The following is a 14565-nucleotide window of genomic DNA, read 5'->3' as shown; positions in this document are numbered from 1 at the left end:
AGCGGGTGTGAACTTTCATTGATCTTTGAGGGTTTTTAATGCGTTGCATGGGTTGAGCCTTATGAGCCAACTCTATTTAAGGCAGTCCTGAAAACCACAGATAGTAAGTCCGAGGCTTGTGATTTCAAACGGAAAACGTTCATGTCTCTGAGGATTGCATCCACACTTTCCAGGCCAGAAAGACATTTGTAGCCTTTAGAGGCATGCAGACTCTAGAGTGCTGCTTGTTCCTTCCTCTTCTGAGTTTGGAAGGCAAGTTACTCTTATTAGTGCATCATCTGCCGGCTTGAAGCAAATGAGTAACTGTTGATGCAGGGAGGAGTCTCAGCTACAGCAGGATTGTCAGCCCGTGCGGGTGCTGTGCTCTGTCAGAAAAGTCACAGCAGATGCTTACTGTGTTGGGATTGTTTCACCACAATACTCACGGATCATGCATACATGTGACGGCTTTAGTTCTCTGGCTTAGGATCAAACTCATCTGATCTTGTATATTAGAAGTTGGAAATATTGTTGATCTTGCACAAAGGCAGCTATTTGGGGAGCAGGGGGCAATTATTTTCCTCAGGATAAATAGAAATTATAAGGCCAAATTATAAGGTCAGATATGAAAATTATGTGAAGCCCAAGCAAGGAGAGCATGCTCAGTGCATCTTTGAACTAAGGACATTCTTTATGTCCATCAGAATGTTGGCGGGCTGATGTGGAATGAGGGAATAAGGCAACTCTCCATGAAAGCAGTCTCCAAGGAGTTCCCAGGAAGGCAGCTCACCGTCTCTAAGCCTCTTCCCTTCAGTGTGTGCCTTCTGGCTGGTTCATAGCAGCATGAAATTACATTAAATTAGAAGACACTTTGGGGTGACATTAATAGCTTGTCTTGATGATTTTCCATGGTTCAAGGAGCCCTGACTGGTTTCTACTCCGGATCTGAGATGTTGCTGGAGACACCGGAACACAAGCATTGTTTTCTGTCTAGCTGTTGCTTTTCTCTCCACCTCCTGACCTTGTGGTTGGTTTGCTGATAACCCCATTTTCACTTTCCTCCTCTTCCCCTTTTTTCTCTTACCTTTTTAGACCAGATTCCAAACCTGGTCGAGTCAGCCATCCTACTGGAACTTTGGGTTCTAGTCTTCTCTTGGGTCCCTGATAATGAGATACAGGATCTTGGTGACCCATAGCTTCTTCACCTGTCAAATGGAAAAATGAGAACAGCCTTTCCAGTGCCTTGAGCACTTAGGGCATAACCTCTGGGTAAGGTCCATCATTATGCCTAAAAACTGGAAGATAAATGAAGTAATATGTACAAATTACTTGGAAAAGTACCTGATACATACTAAAGCTCAATAAATATTAACTTTGCTGTTATTCATCAGTAAAGATGAATCAATGTCTTTTTTTTGTCTTTATCTTTTTCCTCTGCTTATGTTTACAAAGCTCACATTTTAGTGTTTAAATTTGGGGTTCATATATCCGCATGTGTTGGCCATGCTTGCGGGCAGGAGGTGCTCTTTATTCTTGTGATTTAGTGGGTGGGAAGCAAGCAGAACCCATGTTAGGTATTAGGATGAATCAGCCCTGGGCCTATTTCTGACTGGTGGTGGGGTCTCAGCAGCTCTTTTCCTCTCCTTCTGTTGGTCATTTGTCTGTAGAATGAGAAGATGCCTTTGACTGCTGGAGTCTAAGGAACATTTCCCTTCACTTTTTATTTTCTTTCTTAAATTTTTTAAGTTGCATTTAGGTGTGTGTGTGTGTGTGTGTGTGCGCACACACATACACACATACTTGCATCTGCCATGGTCTGTGTGTGCAGGTCAGAGGACAGCTTGCAGTAGTCATTTCTCTCCTTCTGCTACCTGTGCCCTGGGGATCAGGCTTAGAGGCAAGTGTCTTTACCTGCTGAAGCACCTCACTGACCCTTTCTCTTTCTTTTTTAAAATTTGACAAAGGTTCTTGCTGTGAAGCCCAGGCTGGTCTTGCATTTATAATCCTTCTGCTGTAGCTTCTCTAACACTGTAACTGTAGTTGTGTTCTCTCACGCCTGGTTTAAATAACAGGACGAATCAGAGCTTCAGAGGATTATTATGCTGAGGTGTGGTTATAAAAATCTGAAATAAAGTTGTGCCATGATAGCGTGTACATTTTGGCAACAAGTGAAATGATGTACTTTGTTGTAACTTACAGTTATCTGCAACAGTTCTAACATGAAATGAAACCAGCTGAAATTTTTATGAAAAAGTTTCAAAATACCGCCCTGGCTGTTGGTTTCTGTTCACAACTGGATGACGACCTCCCCTTCAAACACGTATTGAAGACAACCATGCAGGCATGTTTCCCACCCAGGTTGTGCCACCTTGACCCTCTGGTGACCTGTGAACCTCAGGCAGGTAGCCCTGGGACTCAGTGACTGCTATGGCTTTTTTCCTTGGCTTATTATACGGTTACTGGATCATGTAAACTCACCAGATTCTAAAAGCTTTCTAAATGAAGAAAAAGATGCAATTTTTTTTTATAATTGTTACAGCTGGTGTCATTAACCATGACAAAAAGCATGGGTTTGGTGCAGCCACGGCGTTGCTTCTCTCTAAGGTATTTTGCCCACGTATGTGTCTTTCTCCATGAGGCCATCTTCTCCATGATTGCCATCTTCTCGCACATGCAGACACTGGAAAGAACTTGAACACAAGTCTTAACCGGTCATTTTAAATATCAGAACAAACACAAAAGTATCAAATTGTGAAGGCAATGGCACTAACAGACTGACAAAAGGACCTGTGCCTACCGTGAGAGAGGCACGTGTTCAGTAGCAAATATAGGGGTTCCATGTCGTCGTCCAATTGGAAGTGAATTTGACAAGGTGAGCTCGCCTCAGCCTCCAGAGTGTTGAGATTACAGCATTAAATGTCTATACCCCTATACCCAGCTCTGTGCCTGTTTTCTTATTCATAAAGCGAACATGTTAGGATGCATGAGTCATAGCATATTTTTAAAGAAAAGTTAAAGTCACTTGTATTTGTGCAAAATCCTGAGGTATACGGCAGTTTTCAGCTGCCCACCTCACCGTACCTTCTGCCCTTGGCATTTTCACCAAGAACACAGAGGAAAATGTGGAGCCATATTTCCAAAGTTGCATTCATCTCTCACTAGGCCACCCAGGGTTCATTGAGTCTGCACAGTTCTAGATGGCTTCCTGTGCTGTACCACGAGGGCTTTTGGGAGTTCTGCGGCTTCTGGCTTCTTTCTGAACATTGGTTGACCCGAATGAAACTTCTTACCTCACCATTGTCTTAAACACATCCCATTGACTTAGGGGCTCATCATCCTAGGCTTAATTCACTGTGGTGTAGGTGTCTGTCCTCGACGAGATTGCAAGACGCTCAGGCTGCTCTTCTCCAAGGGGGCCAGTTTTTCTCCCAGTTTTTTGTGGTATCTGGAAACACTTTGGACTGTACAACAAGTCACCTAACCTGTCAGTAGCGTTGGGAAGCCCAGGACTGGAGGGAGGACCCGAGTGTGGTCCTTCCTGCTGCTGCCCTGTAGGGTCTCACAGCCCTGACCTCTGGCCTCCCTTCTCTTTTCCTGACTTCAGCTTCTTGACTGCACACTTTTGCTCTCACAGGCCTTTGCCTATGCTGCTGCTGCAGTCTGTAGTGTCTACCCTTTCCCCACAGATCATGGGCCCATGTGATGGATTTCTCAGTCCCCTTTGCGTGCGCTTCCATGTTTGTGAGTGGGAGATACTCTTTAGATTCTGTTGTCTCTACTCACTTGTAGGTTCAAGGTGATGTAGGCCCAAGTTACATGGCTAGTAAAGTTTAGGTGAGTGGCTTAATGTTTGAATGATACTACAGCTGGAAAGGGGCCAAAGCTGAGCATATTGATGGCTGTGTGTAGCCCGCTCTCAGTCAGGCAGCTCCCTTTTTACTGGATGGGCCATTCCGGTCAACATACCATGGATGCCATTCTCTTTCTCCCTGTTGAACGTGGTTTAAATGTTCTGCCCTTGATGGTTTCTTTTCTTCACTCTTATCTGCTTTGTAGACGTCTGTATCAGTTCCCCAGGGTGGCTTGGAGTGGCAGCTTCAGATAGACACAGGTGGAGGAGACAGCTTCAGGCTAAAGATGAGCATATGCGAAGGAAGGGCAGAGGAGCGTCTTTTGCCTAAGTCTCCTTAGCATTAATTTAGCACAATCCAGGTTAGTTCTCAATTTTGTCTGCATGTCAGTGTCACAAGAGTAGCTCCTCAAATAATGTTGCTAGTTATCAATCTAAAGAGGTGTTTTGATTAGTCTTGGGTGTGTATGTCCTGGCTCTTGGAATTTTCTAGGTTCCCAGGCAATCTTTTATGTAACCACCTTTGAGAACCACTGATATCATTAATTCAAAGTTACTCATGTGAACACTTCTAAAGTAACTTAATATTTTCTGTATTGGTAATTTAATACTTTTGGCAATTTTATGATTTTTATATACGTAAAATTAGTGCTTGTACTTTGTTCAAATTGATAGTTGTGATACTTTAATATATAACTTTTTGGCAAATGACATTGTATGACATCACATTCCCCTCGCCCCCCAACTATCACAGAGAAACAGCCGACCATCCTTCATGGTGGAGGAAGTTGGAAGGAAACCATTCTTCAGATATCGTGCCTATAAACTACAAATTTAGAACTTCTGCTTGATTCTCAGGCTGCTTCTCCTGTTTCTAACACCCACAGCCTCTTGCGTCCCAGGACCTGGTGGAAGAGTTCCCAGAGCTTCCAAAGAACTTTCAGAAAGCCCCTTGTTGTTTTCTGACTTCCCATGTAGTTATGCATGGTACTTTTGTTATGAGTGCGCTGGCTAAGATGACAATGTAGGAACTTTGGAATCCCTTGTAGTCATTTCTGCCCCCTACCCAGTGTCCTCCCCAGCATCCACCCATGCTTTCAGTTTGCCTGTAATTTGTTTGTGAGTAGTACTAAGAAGTCTTGGCCACCTGTCATGCTTGTGAATGGTCACTGGAATGATCTCTGCTATTATTCTGAATGTGACAGCTGAAAATGGAATATGTCATCATATGCCACTGTCTGTCTAGCACCTAAGCTTCCTTTTTAAGAATTAGTTTGGGGATGCATTGGTCCAGCAACTTTGCCAGGGAGTAGGTGGGCATTGCTATAGAAAAATGCACTGGGTAAAATGTAATAAAGTCCAAGACCAGAACTGAAATAATTGAAATTTATAGACTTTGAGATTACTATATTCTGTTTAATTTTAAGAAGAAATATTAGAGTAGGAAGACATTGACAGAATGATGCAGATAAGCCTAAACCTCCCATTTCTTCACCATGTGAACAAGTACCAAATATGAAGGCTACGGATGTTCTGTTATTCACTGATAGAATGCCTTCTTCTTATGTAGGAGTACCTGGCCTGGATTCTTCCAAATACCAGAAAACTTTACCCAAATCAAACCGAAATTAAAGTGGGTTTAAAAGGTGTCAATAGGACTAGTGTTGTACTTCAGTGGCAGAGTACTTGTTTGGTTCTGGCTGGACCCTGAGTTTATCTCCAGCGATAAGACAACAAAAAGAATGTCAAGAGATATTTATGGGAGATTCATGAATGAAAATTTTTTATGTCACCAAATTGAGAAAATTTGGCTAAAGAATCACATCTAATTGCCATTTGACAGGCAAATTTTAATTTCTAATATTTATTTTACTGACATCCAAAAGTCAGTCAGTCAGCCCCACCCACATTTTTCTGTTCAAATTTAAGGTTTAGGAGTTATTGCAAAGAGTAGAGTTTTGTGACAGTTGCCCCGTCAACCGCATCGTTTCTGTTTCTCTAGTACAACTTTAGTAAACTTGGGAGCTAGACAGGGACTTCGAGATTGTCTATGCTGAGATGGTACATGACAGTTGAGAATGCTGAGTCCTGGCATCTCTTCTGACAGGTGGAGCTAGGCCGAAGCCAGGCTGCTGTTGAGAAGTTTGACTTTCTGGTTCCACATTGAACATGCTTTTCTTCACTTCAGAGTAAACACTATAGACATTCCCTTAGGTTAATGTCTTCTAAAACTGGTTTGAGCCAAACTTGAGAGTATAAATAGTACTCAGGAGGGGCCACCAGAGATAGGGCTAGTTAGCTAGTTACTGGGAGTAAGCGACTTTCTGGTGCTGGGGGCTTTTAGGGAGCAGCAGAATCTTCCTAGTTGTTGGACTGGGCAGTAAGAGATGGGCTGTTTGTCTACCAATCTCTGGTTGATTGTGGCCTGAGGACTTTAGAAAGCCTTAGTACTGGTATTTGTACTTGAAAGGTTCCCTGACAGGAGGGTGTTGGTTATAGAATAACACCGCTTCCACACAGGGAAACTGAGTCACTGGGAAGTTAGACCTGGGTGGGTCACTAGCAGCTTCTGCATGCACACTCAGCAAAAGAATATGAGCCAAGCCTGCCAGGTACCTGCTGTCCATATGCTAATCGCCTGGGCAGGGTTTTACACTCGCCTAGTGCTCTTCCTAAGGAAGAGTGAGACTGGGAAGCCGTCAAAGCGAAACGGCCAACACAGGATGTCACTCATCTGACCCTCCAGTTCCTTAGGCTAGGCGTTAATCGCTACATCTGTGGCCTTCTGGCAGGTTCTAGAGGGGATTAATGAGGGGAGAGTTGTTAGGTTGGGGCGCTTGCCCCCTCAGATTTCTTACCAGCACACTGACAGATGAAACTACTACTCCCTCCTGGAAGCTAGCGTATCTGTCATGTGACTTTCTGCTACAGCTGTGCTTTGTGGGTTCCTCCACGTCTGCTCTCTTTCAGACCTAAGATGTGCCATGCTCCCTGGTTAACTTCCTAAGCTCTGCCATACCTGATAAAAAAATCTTTCATATTACACCCCCCCCCACCCTTAGTTGTGTGTTCAAGTTCCCATCTACTTCCTGCTGGGACCCTCAGAGGCTTTCCTTTCCTAAACACTTGGGTGAAATGCAAGAGCCAGAGACATTATGAAGATATAGGATAACGAAGCGTAAGCTGACCAAGAGCCACAAGAGTACTCAGCATGTAGGACGTCTTCTTGTAAGAAAGAATACGCCCTCCGAAAGGTGTTTGGAACAGGTGCCTTGAGTTGTAATTAGAATGTTTTCTTTTCCACAGTCTATGGGGAAGCTTTGTATGAGCAGTAAATTGAAAATGCGAGACTGCTTTATTATAGCCATGTGTACAGCTAATTATAATGTCCTTCGCTGTATAAGATGGGAGCTATGCAATGCAGGGAAACAGACGGATATATTGGGTCTGTCTCCATCTGGAAATTTCAGATTTATCTCGTGTATTCTAATTCTAGATAAGTATGTATTTTCCTCTTTAGTTCCTAAAATTTCCCACCCTTCTAGTAAATGATAATCCACTTTGTGAGGGTTTTTAAAAGCTGCTCTGAAAAGCATTCCAAGCACCTAGAAGAAGTCTCTACAGCAACAGAACAGGTCACTCTGCAGGGCCCCTCATGACTCGGGCGCTTTGCTGAGCACTGTGCACTCAGTAATGAATAGTACTTGATGTGTGCTCTCAAGGAAGCCACAACATGGTGGGAGAGCAGAGGTCTAAACAAGTAATTATCACAAGAGTTTTTAAGTATTATAGCATATAGTGGGGTATATGTATATCTAAGTGAGGGTATATTTAAGTCTGTGAGGAAAAGGCAAGGAGGTTGTGAGTGACAGGAAGCTCCATGAGTTGCCTTTTGAAGGACAGCAGTGAGCTTGGCAGGAAGATGAAGGAGAGGCTGGGGGCTATGTGGTTACCTGATGGTTTTGAGATGGAGTGAAGCAAATTTAGCTGTAGCTCAGTGGCCTTTGGAGGAATGCCTGGACTTGAGGCCAAGGGTAAATCCTTAACAGTCATTATCACTTAAGATAATATGGCTTGTGCACACTCTAAAAATTACTAAGGAATGTCAGGAAACTGAAACAGTGTTTAAAAAAAATCTTTGGACATTTAATAGGAAACATTGCCCTCTTGTATAGTGCTCTAAATATAGATCAATATGTGTTGTTTTTTAAATGTATATGTGTGTGTGTGTTTATGTGTGTACCCATCCATGAAGGCCAGAAAATAGTGTTGGATCTCCTAGAGTTGGAGTTCTTGTAAACCACCTGACCTGGGTGCTCAAATCAAACTGGGGACTTTGGGAAGAGCAGAAGTTTTTTTTTTTTTCTCTCTTTTTTTTGCTGATGCTTGGCAGCGCCTGAATATACCTCCAGTGGTACCTTGGGCTTCCAACAGTCCTCTTCCTCTGAGCTCCCCCGCCCTGAACGTGGCTTGTCTGGCTTGCATTCCAAATGTTTGAGATGACTCACTGAGCACAAGTGTTTGAGTTCAGTGAGGATGTTCGCTGGAGAGCGTCCAGATTTGCTGTGCTGCCCCTGCCATGTGGATTGTGCTTCTCACTTATGAGGGCTAGGTGCCGAGGGGGGCTATTGTCAATGTGTACAAGCAGAAGTCACCAACATCCTGAAGAATGGCACTGGGAGTAACTGGAGAGATGGCTCAGTGGCTCAGAGCACTGGCAGTCCTTCCAGAGGACCTGGGTTCAATACCCAGCACCTACATAGCAGCTCACAGTTATCTGTAACTCCAGTTCCAGGCTATCTGATACCAATGCACATAAAATAAAGTTAAATAAATTATTTTTTTTTAAAGAATGGAACTTGGGCCCGGTGGTGGTGGCACACGCTTTATTTCCAGCACTCAGGAGGCAAAGGGAGGCTGATCTCTGTGAATTCAAGGCCAGCATGATCTACAAGAGCTAGTTCCAGGACCGGAACAGCGAAGGTTACACAAAGAAACCCTGTCTTGAAAAACTCAATAAATAAATGAAGGAAGGAAAGAAGGAAGCAATGGGACTTAGGAGACCTAGACGACAAGTCCCTTTGTATTCTGTAGGTCAACTCAGCCCTAGGGCCAGGTTTGAGAAGAGTAAAAAGAGTTGCTGTCTGAGCAGGAAGAATATAATTTGCAACTCGCCCCTCCCTTTGTTGGCACCTACTTTACCATGTCCCTCAGTACCCATTATTCTGGAAACTTCTACTTAAGTGTTAATCACAACTGTTTGTGACCACTATATCTTTCTTCAAATGCTCCCAAGAGATACTCCTTTGTTTTGTCTGGCCTGTAGTCATCTGTGGTTCGGAGGGGTGTGAGTGTGTGCTATTGAGGATTTTTTATTTTGAGGGGCTTCTGGAAGGCATGTGATTTTAAAGCAACCATGATCAGTGTTGGCAGAGAAGTGGAGACACAGAATTATTTGCATACTGAGGATTATTTGAAGGAATGCTCACTGCCTGCCTATCCAACTCAGCATTTCCTATACTGGACGAGTGAGCTCCACCTGACTTACCTCTGATTTCTAAGTTTTCTGGAGTCGTTCTCTTCCTGGATTTCCAGTGTTGCTGCCATCATCATCACTATTATTGTTATTATTATTTTCTCTAGTATAACTGTTTCCTCCCTTCATTCCTCCCTTCCTTTCTTCATTATTTTATTTTTCAAGACGTCGTCTTCTGCTGATTCCCCTATTGATTTTGAACTTGCCATCGTCCTGCTTCAGACTCTCATGGGCTGAAATGGCAGGCCTACACCACAATGTCAGCCTGTTCTTCTTTTTGCCCAGAGTCCTTCTCTGCCCTTGAGAAAGAAGACTCTTTTCATTTCCTGCTTTGTTCTGTCCGGCAACTTGGAACTGATTTCTCAGCCCTAAGTGCAAATATCACTTCCTGAAGGCATCATAGATTCTACCTGTTCTCTGCTCCAGGCTCTAGAAAACAAAGGATTGTGACTGTCCTCTTCTGGGTTAGGCACACACAAGAATTTGTTATTTATGTCCATTAAACATAGAAGGTAGTTGCCTTGCGAAAGAAAGAATTAATAAAGGAAATAAACTTAGGTTTAGAGACCATGTCTCTTTTGAGGAACACAAGGGCATAGTTTCTTGGGGCATGCTGTGCCCCTGGTAGAGGTGAGGTGGTGATGTCTTGCCCCAGTGGACACAGTACATCAAGATTGAGGAAGTGTGATGTTTTGAAATGTAGCAGGGATTTCTGCTTGGAACGTAAGTGGTTGACTAAAAGCCATCGTTTTTCCTTCTTTTTGCTTCTGTCATCCTGTGGCCCCTTGTCTGTACCCTGAGATCTCAGTCATGGCAGAGCTGTTATGACCAGCAGCCCAGAACTGCTCGTTTCATTTCCAATTATTGTCCCATAAAGCCAGTGACTTGTTTAAGTGTGAGCCTAATACTGGCTTGATTATGATTTCAGATGTCATGTGCTTGTCATCCCACTCTTACGAGATGAGCCTAGATGTAAGTTTTGTTTTTCTGTGGCATGCTGTTTGTCTAAAAAGAGCATTAGTGGATGAGTCAAAATGGCAGGGGGAACTCAGAAAGATGGAGTAGGAAATAACTTTGCTTCTGTCTTACTCAAAGACGATACTGAGAATTCTTAGGGTTTTTTCAGTACCCAGTTTCAGGCAACCAGATAAAGGGGGGCAGTGTTGTTTCAGCTTATTTATTGTCATTAAAATAAGTAATTTAGTCACTGTGTATTGTACGTGAGGGACTCCATAAAGAAACTACCGAAATGGCCTCGTCTTGATTGGGGGTGGTGGTGGTGATCAGGTAGTGTGGATAAGAAAGAGAACAACCAGATGCATCTGGAAGAATCTAGAGCAGAAAGAAAAACAAAGTAGGCTGGGCATGACCAAGGGCTGTCTGCAAGGGAAGAGAGACCAGGGAGAGTCACAAGAGAATAGCGAGACTAGTAGTGTAAGGAGGGCAGTAGCTGAAGGGAAGAAAGCCCTGAGCTGTGGCAGGCCTCGGGTTCCTGGCCGAGAAAGAGGTGAGATGCTAGTGCTGGAGCTTTCAAACATCTAACAGGTACCTGTGAACAGGGACTGGGGGAGCCCAGAGGCGTGAACAGGGACGGGGGAGCCCAGAGGCTTGCCTGGACTTTGATATACAACCAAAGGCATATGCCAATGGAGAACCATATGTCCCTTCTGCCAGAGGCAAGGGAAGCAACTCTCTTGCAAATGTGAAACCCATTTCAAAAGTTCCTGAGGAATGTTGTCTTTTATTTAACCACCAAAAAAAAAATCCTTCTTCAGTCCAGCTTGACCTGAGGCGAAACTGTCTTTTTTGGACATTGTCACTTCCTGAGACGTAACATGTATGAAATGCTCTGTTGTCTAAGTGGAGGCTGTAAAGTCACTACCAGCTGGCATGTGTTTTCAAATCAGCAGTGCAGAATGAGCATGTGGTGTGGGACCTGAAGGGAGTGATTTGTAGAGGCCGGAATGTGGGCAGAGTGCATAGATAAATGCACGTAGGAAAAGCTGTGCAAGTGAGGCAGGGGAGGCCTTTGTAGGCTGGGAGAGTATTACAGGAGACCTAACGTGAGAGTAGCAGAATGCCCTTCTGTACTCCAGTGCAATGAAGGCATAGGAAGTGGAAAGGGAGCCCCAGGTAGAGCGCTATAGAAAGCATTCTTGGAGACAGGGTATTGGGGACTGAGTGTTGGCATCATATAAAATATGCGACTTGGGTCATCATTTGCTCTGCGGCTGATAAGGTAGTGTTGCTGAGTTAGAGGACAGAGCTGTCAAAACCATCTGGGATGTGCTTTGTGCTCTGCCCCAGAGTGGGGGCAATAGAAGAGGGAAAGAGGAGGGGAGGGGAGGAAGGGAGGGAACGAGAGGGAGAAAAAAATGAATATGAAAATGCCTGGATTCTCAGTAGGAAAAACAGAGAAATGTCTTGAGTATGGGCTAGTTGAGTATAGAGCCTGGAGGTATAAATTAGTGTATAACCACAAGCCACGTAACCAACAGCCCCAGTGGACACAAATTTGAAGCTTTGTTGAGCATTTCTTTAGGCAGCTGCTCCTCGCTAGACAAATGCCTGTTTTTGTTTTTTTTTTCTGGGTGGGATCAGAGTTTCCAAAGTTTGGTCCCATGATCACTCAGTCCCGTTGCCTTTGCTCCTGTGAGTCAGAAAGCAAGTCCAGGAGCATTGGCTGGAGAAGCTGTTCTCCTACAGCATCTGGGAAATAGAGACAGAGGCAGCGTCACATATTCCTTTTGCTGGCACACCCCCAGCCACCTAGCGACTTGGCTCCATTAGTACCAAGCTGAGGACCAAGCCTTAAACACAAAACCTGTTGGGCAGTGTCCGAGACGTAAGTGAAAGCAGCAGTTTAACAGAGAACACCAAACCAAATCAAACCAAACCAAAACAGAGGAACCCAATCAAACAAAGCCAATGTCTGCCTTCAAATACTGCCACCCAGTTCGTCAGTTTATGATTCTATTTGACAATGAGAATGTATCCCAAAGGCAGCCAGTTTAGATTACCCTGACCATTGCCTTCTGGTCTAACCCTGGTTTCCTTTGCCTGGATTCTGTAGGAACCTTCCGGCTAGCCTCTCTGTGCATGCTGTCAACCACCTGCAGAGGATTCTCCACGAAGCAGCCTGGGTGAGTCTTTTAAAATCTGTCTGATGATATTATTGTTCTCCTCTGAACCTGCAGTGGCTTCTTGCCTCATTAGGAATGTAAGCCAAAGCGCTAACAAGGGTCTTGTGGTCTGGCATGATACCAGCATTGTTGCGTCTGCCTCTGTTACTACCCACCTTGGTGACACCCTGCTGGCTACCCTTGCCAAGTGCTGTCCCTCACTCCCTGCTGTGCCCGTCCCACCCAGGGCCTCTGCACATCCTTTCCTTCATTGGGTCCCTTTATTTACAATGTCTTTAGATTTATGACCTAACTTTCACTTTCTTGTTTTAACATTACAGTCTTTGAGATTTGTAATTCTGCCTTTAGGACCTCCCGGTATCCAGACCATTTTCTTATGTCTGCTCTCAATGCCCCCTCCAAGAGGAAGTTCTGTGAGAGCCAGGGAGGTTCATGTCAGCATTGTCACTGTGGCATATAATGTGGGCAAAGCACGCGGGAAATGTTTGCTGCATGGATGCAGCAGATTCATTTAGCGGCTTCTCTTTGGTTGGACTTGTGAATTCCCTGAGCTCAGTCATCGGCAATTATCTCTATATTCAGATAGCGTCTCTGCTCAGTCTATGTTGGTTAGTGAATGGAATCTGAAGTTTGAAATCACAGCCTTTGGTTCTATGTAGTTCCAGAAAGTTTCCTTACTAAAAAGGCCGTTCAAGAAATGTTAGAGGAGACATGGTATGTTGCTGTGTGCCCATAATCCCAGCGTTTAGGAAGTGGAGGCAGGAGGATAAGAAGCTTAAGGTCATCCTAGAGTACATAGCAAGTCTGAGGCCAGTCTGGGTTATAAGAGTCCACGATTAAGAAAAATAAATACATGAAGCAAGTGATAGATCTGGGCCAACCTAAGATACTTAATGACAGTGTCTCAAAAGAAAAAAAAATTAAGAAAAATGGAAATAGAAAGAACTGATACTGGGGAAGGAGAGTAGGAGAATAATTCGGTTCAGTTAGCCGAGCTTCCACTGTGAACACCAGAATCCACACAGCAATTTGGCATCTCTTTCATCATTATTATTATGATTGTTAATTGGATGCTCTTTCAAAATTTGGACTGTAAGCTTGCAGCTGATGCCTTAGGAGATTATGCTGTCCAGGGTGCAGAAATTGCTGGGCCGACTGTAACTATTCATGGCCAATTAGGGAGCAGTGTTGGCAGGAAAATGGGGGCGGGTGCAGTTGTGCATTGTGGGAGTTCTTGTCGCTGTGGTTCATGTGCTGGGGATTAGCCGGCTGGGCTGCCTTCTGCAGCAGGACGTTGATTTGCCTACCTGAAGTCACTTTTACAAGTGAAAATAATAAGCAACCTTGAGGGATTTAACGTTGTGTGGAGAGGAAAGGGAGAACAAAGTGGAAAAATCACTTTTATTTGCCAGGCCTTGCTTGAGAGGCCTTCAGAAGGCTGCTTTTGTTTAATTTGGTATCAGTTTTCTTTCTTCCCAGGGGACAACCATGGCTTTTGAAAGAATGCATACAGAAAATCAGGCCGTCGGAGGCAGAAATGAATTTTGGAATGTTTCCAAAGTATAGAATTCCCCAGAGAAGTCGAGTTACTGCATTATAGTCTTGTCACAAAAGGGAGTGTCAATCACACAATATGCCTGCTGTCTCATTCCTGACAGCTGGTGGCCAGTTGTGATGGCTTATACTTTTACATGGAGTTTTTAAAGGATTTCAGATGGAAGGGAAATAACACGCACACACACACACACACACACACACACACACACACACGGTGTGTGGGATGGGAGGGACGGAGGGAGGAGGGAGAATGATAGAACAGTCTCTGGATATACCTTTCCTTAATTTTAGATTTTAGGGTTAAACTAATTCTTAGGATGTTTTGAATTTTCCTAGTGCTGAAAATTCTGTGCAGCCCTTGCTGTGACTAGGGGGCAAGGGGTTGCAAAGGATAGTTCAAATGAAATTCAGTCCTGGAGAGCAAGGCTGCATGTTTACACATCCAGGAGGTCCTAAGTCAAGTGCATGATGCCTGTTAGAGGCTGTTTAAGTTGGCAGCA

At 44.1% G+C, this 14565-nt stretch overlaps 1 protein-coding gene across 5 annotated transcripts in view; it reads left to right on the top strand.

Moving 5' to 3' along the window:
* Positions 1-14565, top strand: part of Plcb4 (phospholipase C beta 4) — a 356880-nt gene that overhangs the window by 66772 nt on the left and 275543 nt on the right. For all 5 annotated transcript variants that reach the window (XM_041671004.1, XM_041671007.1, XM_041671005.1 and 2 more), the window contains exon 2: positions 12439-12508. The gene's annotated coding sequence lies outside the window, so the exon portion shown is untranslated. The remainder of the gene's footprint in view (positions 1-12438; positions 12509-14565) is intronic.

The sequence above is a fragment of the Microtus oregoni genome, unplaced genomic scaffold (genome assembly GCF_018167655.1).
Source record: "Microtus oregoni isolate MIOR12 unplaced genomic scaffold, Mior012 000020F_ref0000438, whole genome shotgun sequence".
Lineage (NCBI taxonomy): Eukaryota > Metazoa > Chordata > Mammalia > Rodentia > Cricetidae > Microtus > Microtus oregoni.
This window is presented reverse-complemented; position numbering and strand designations above follow the sequence as displayed.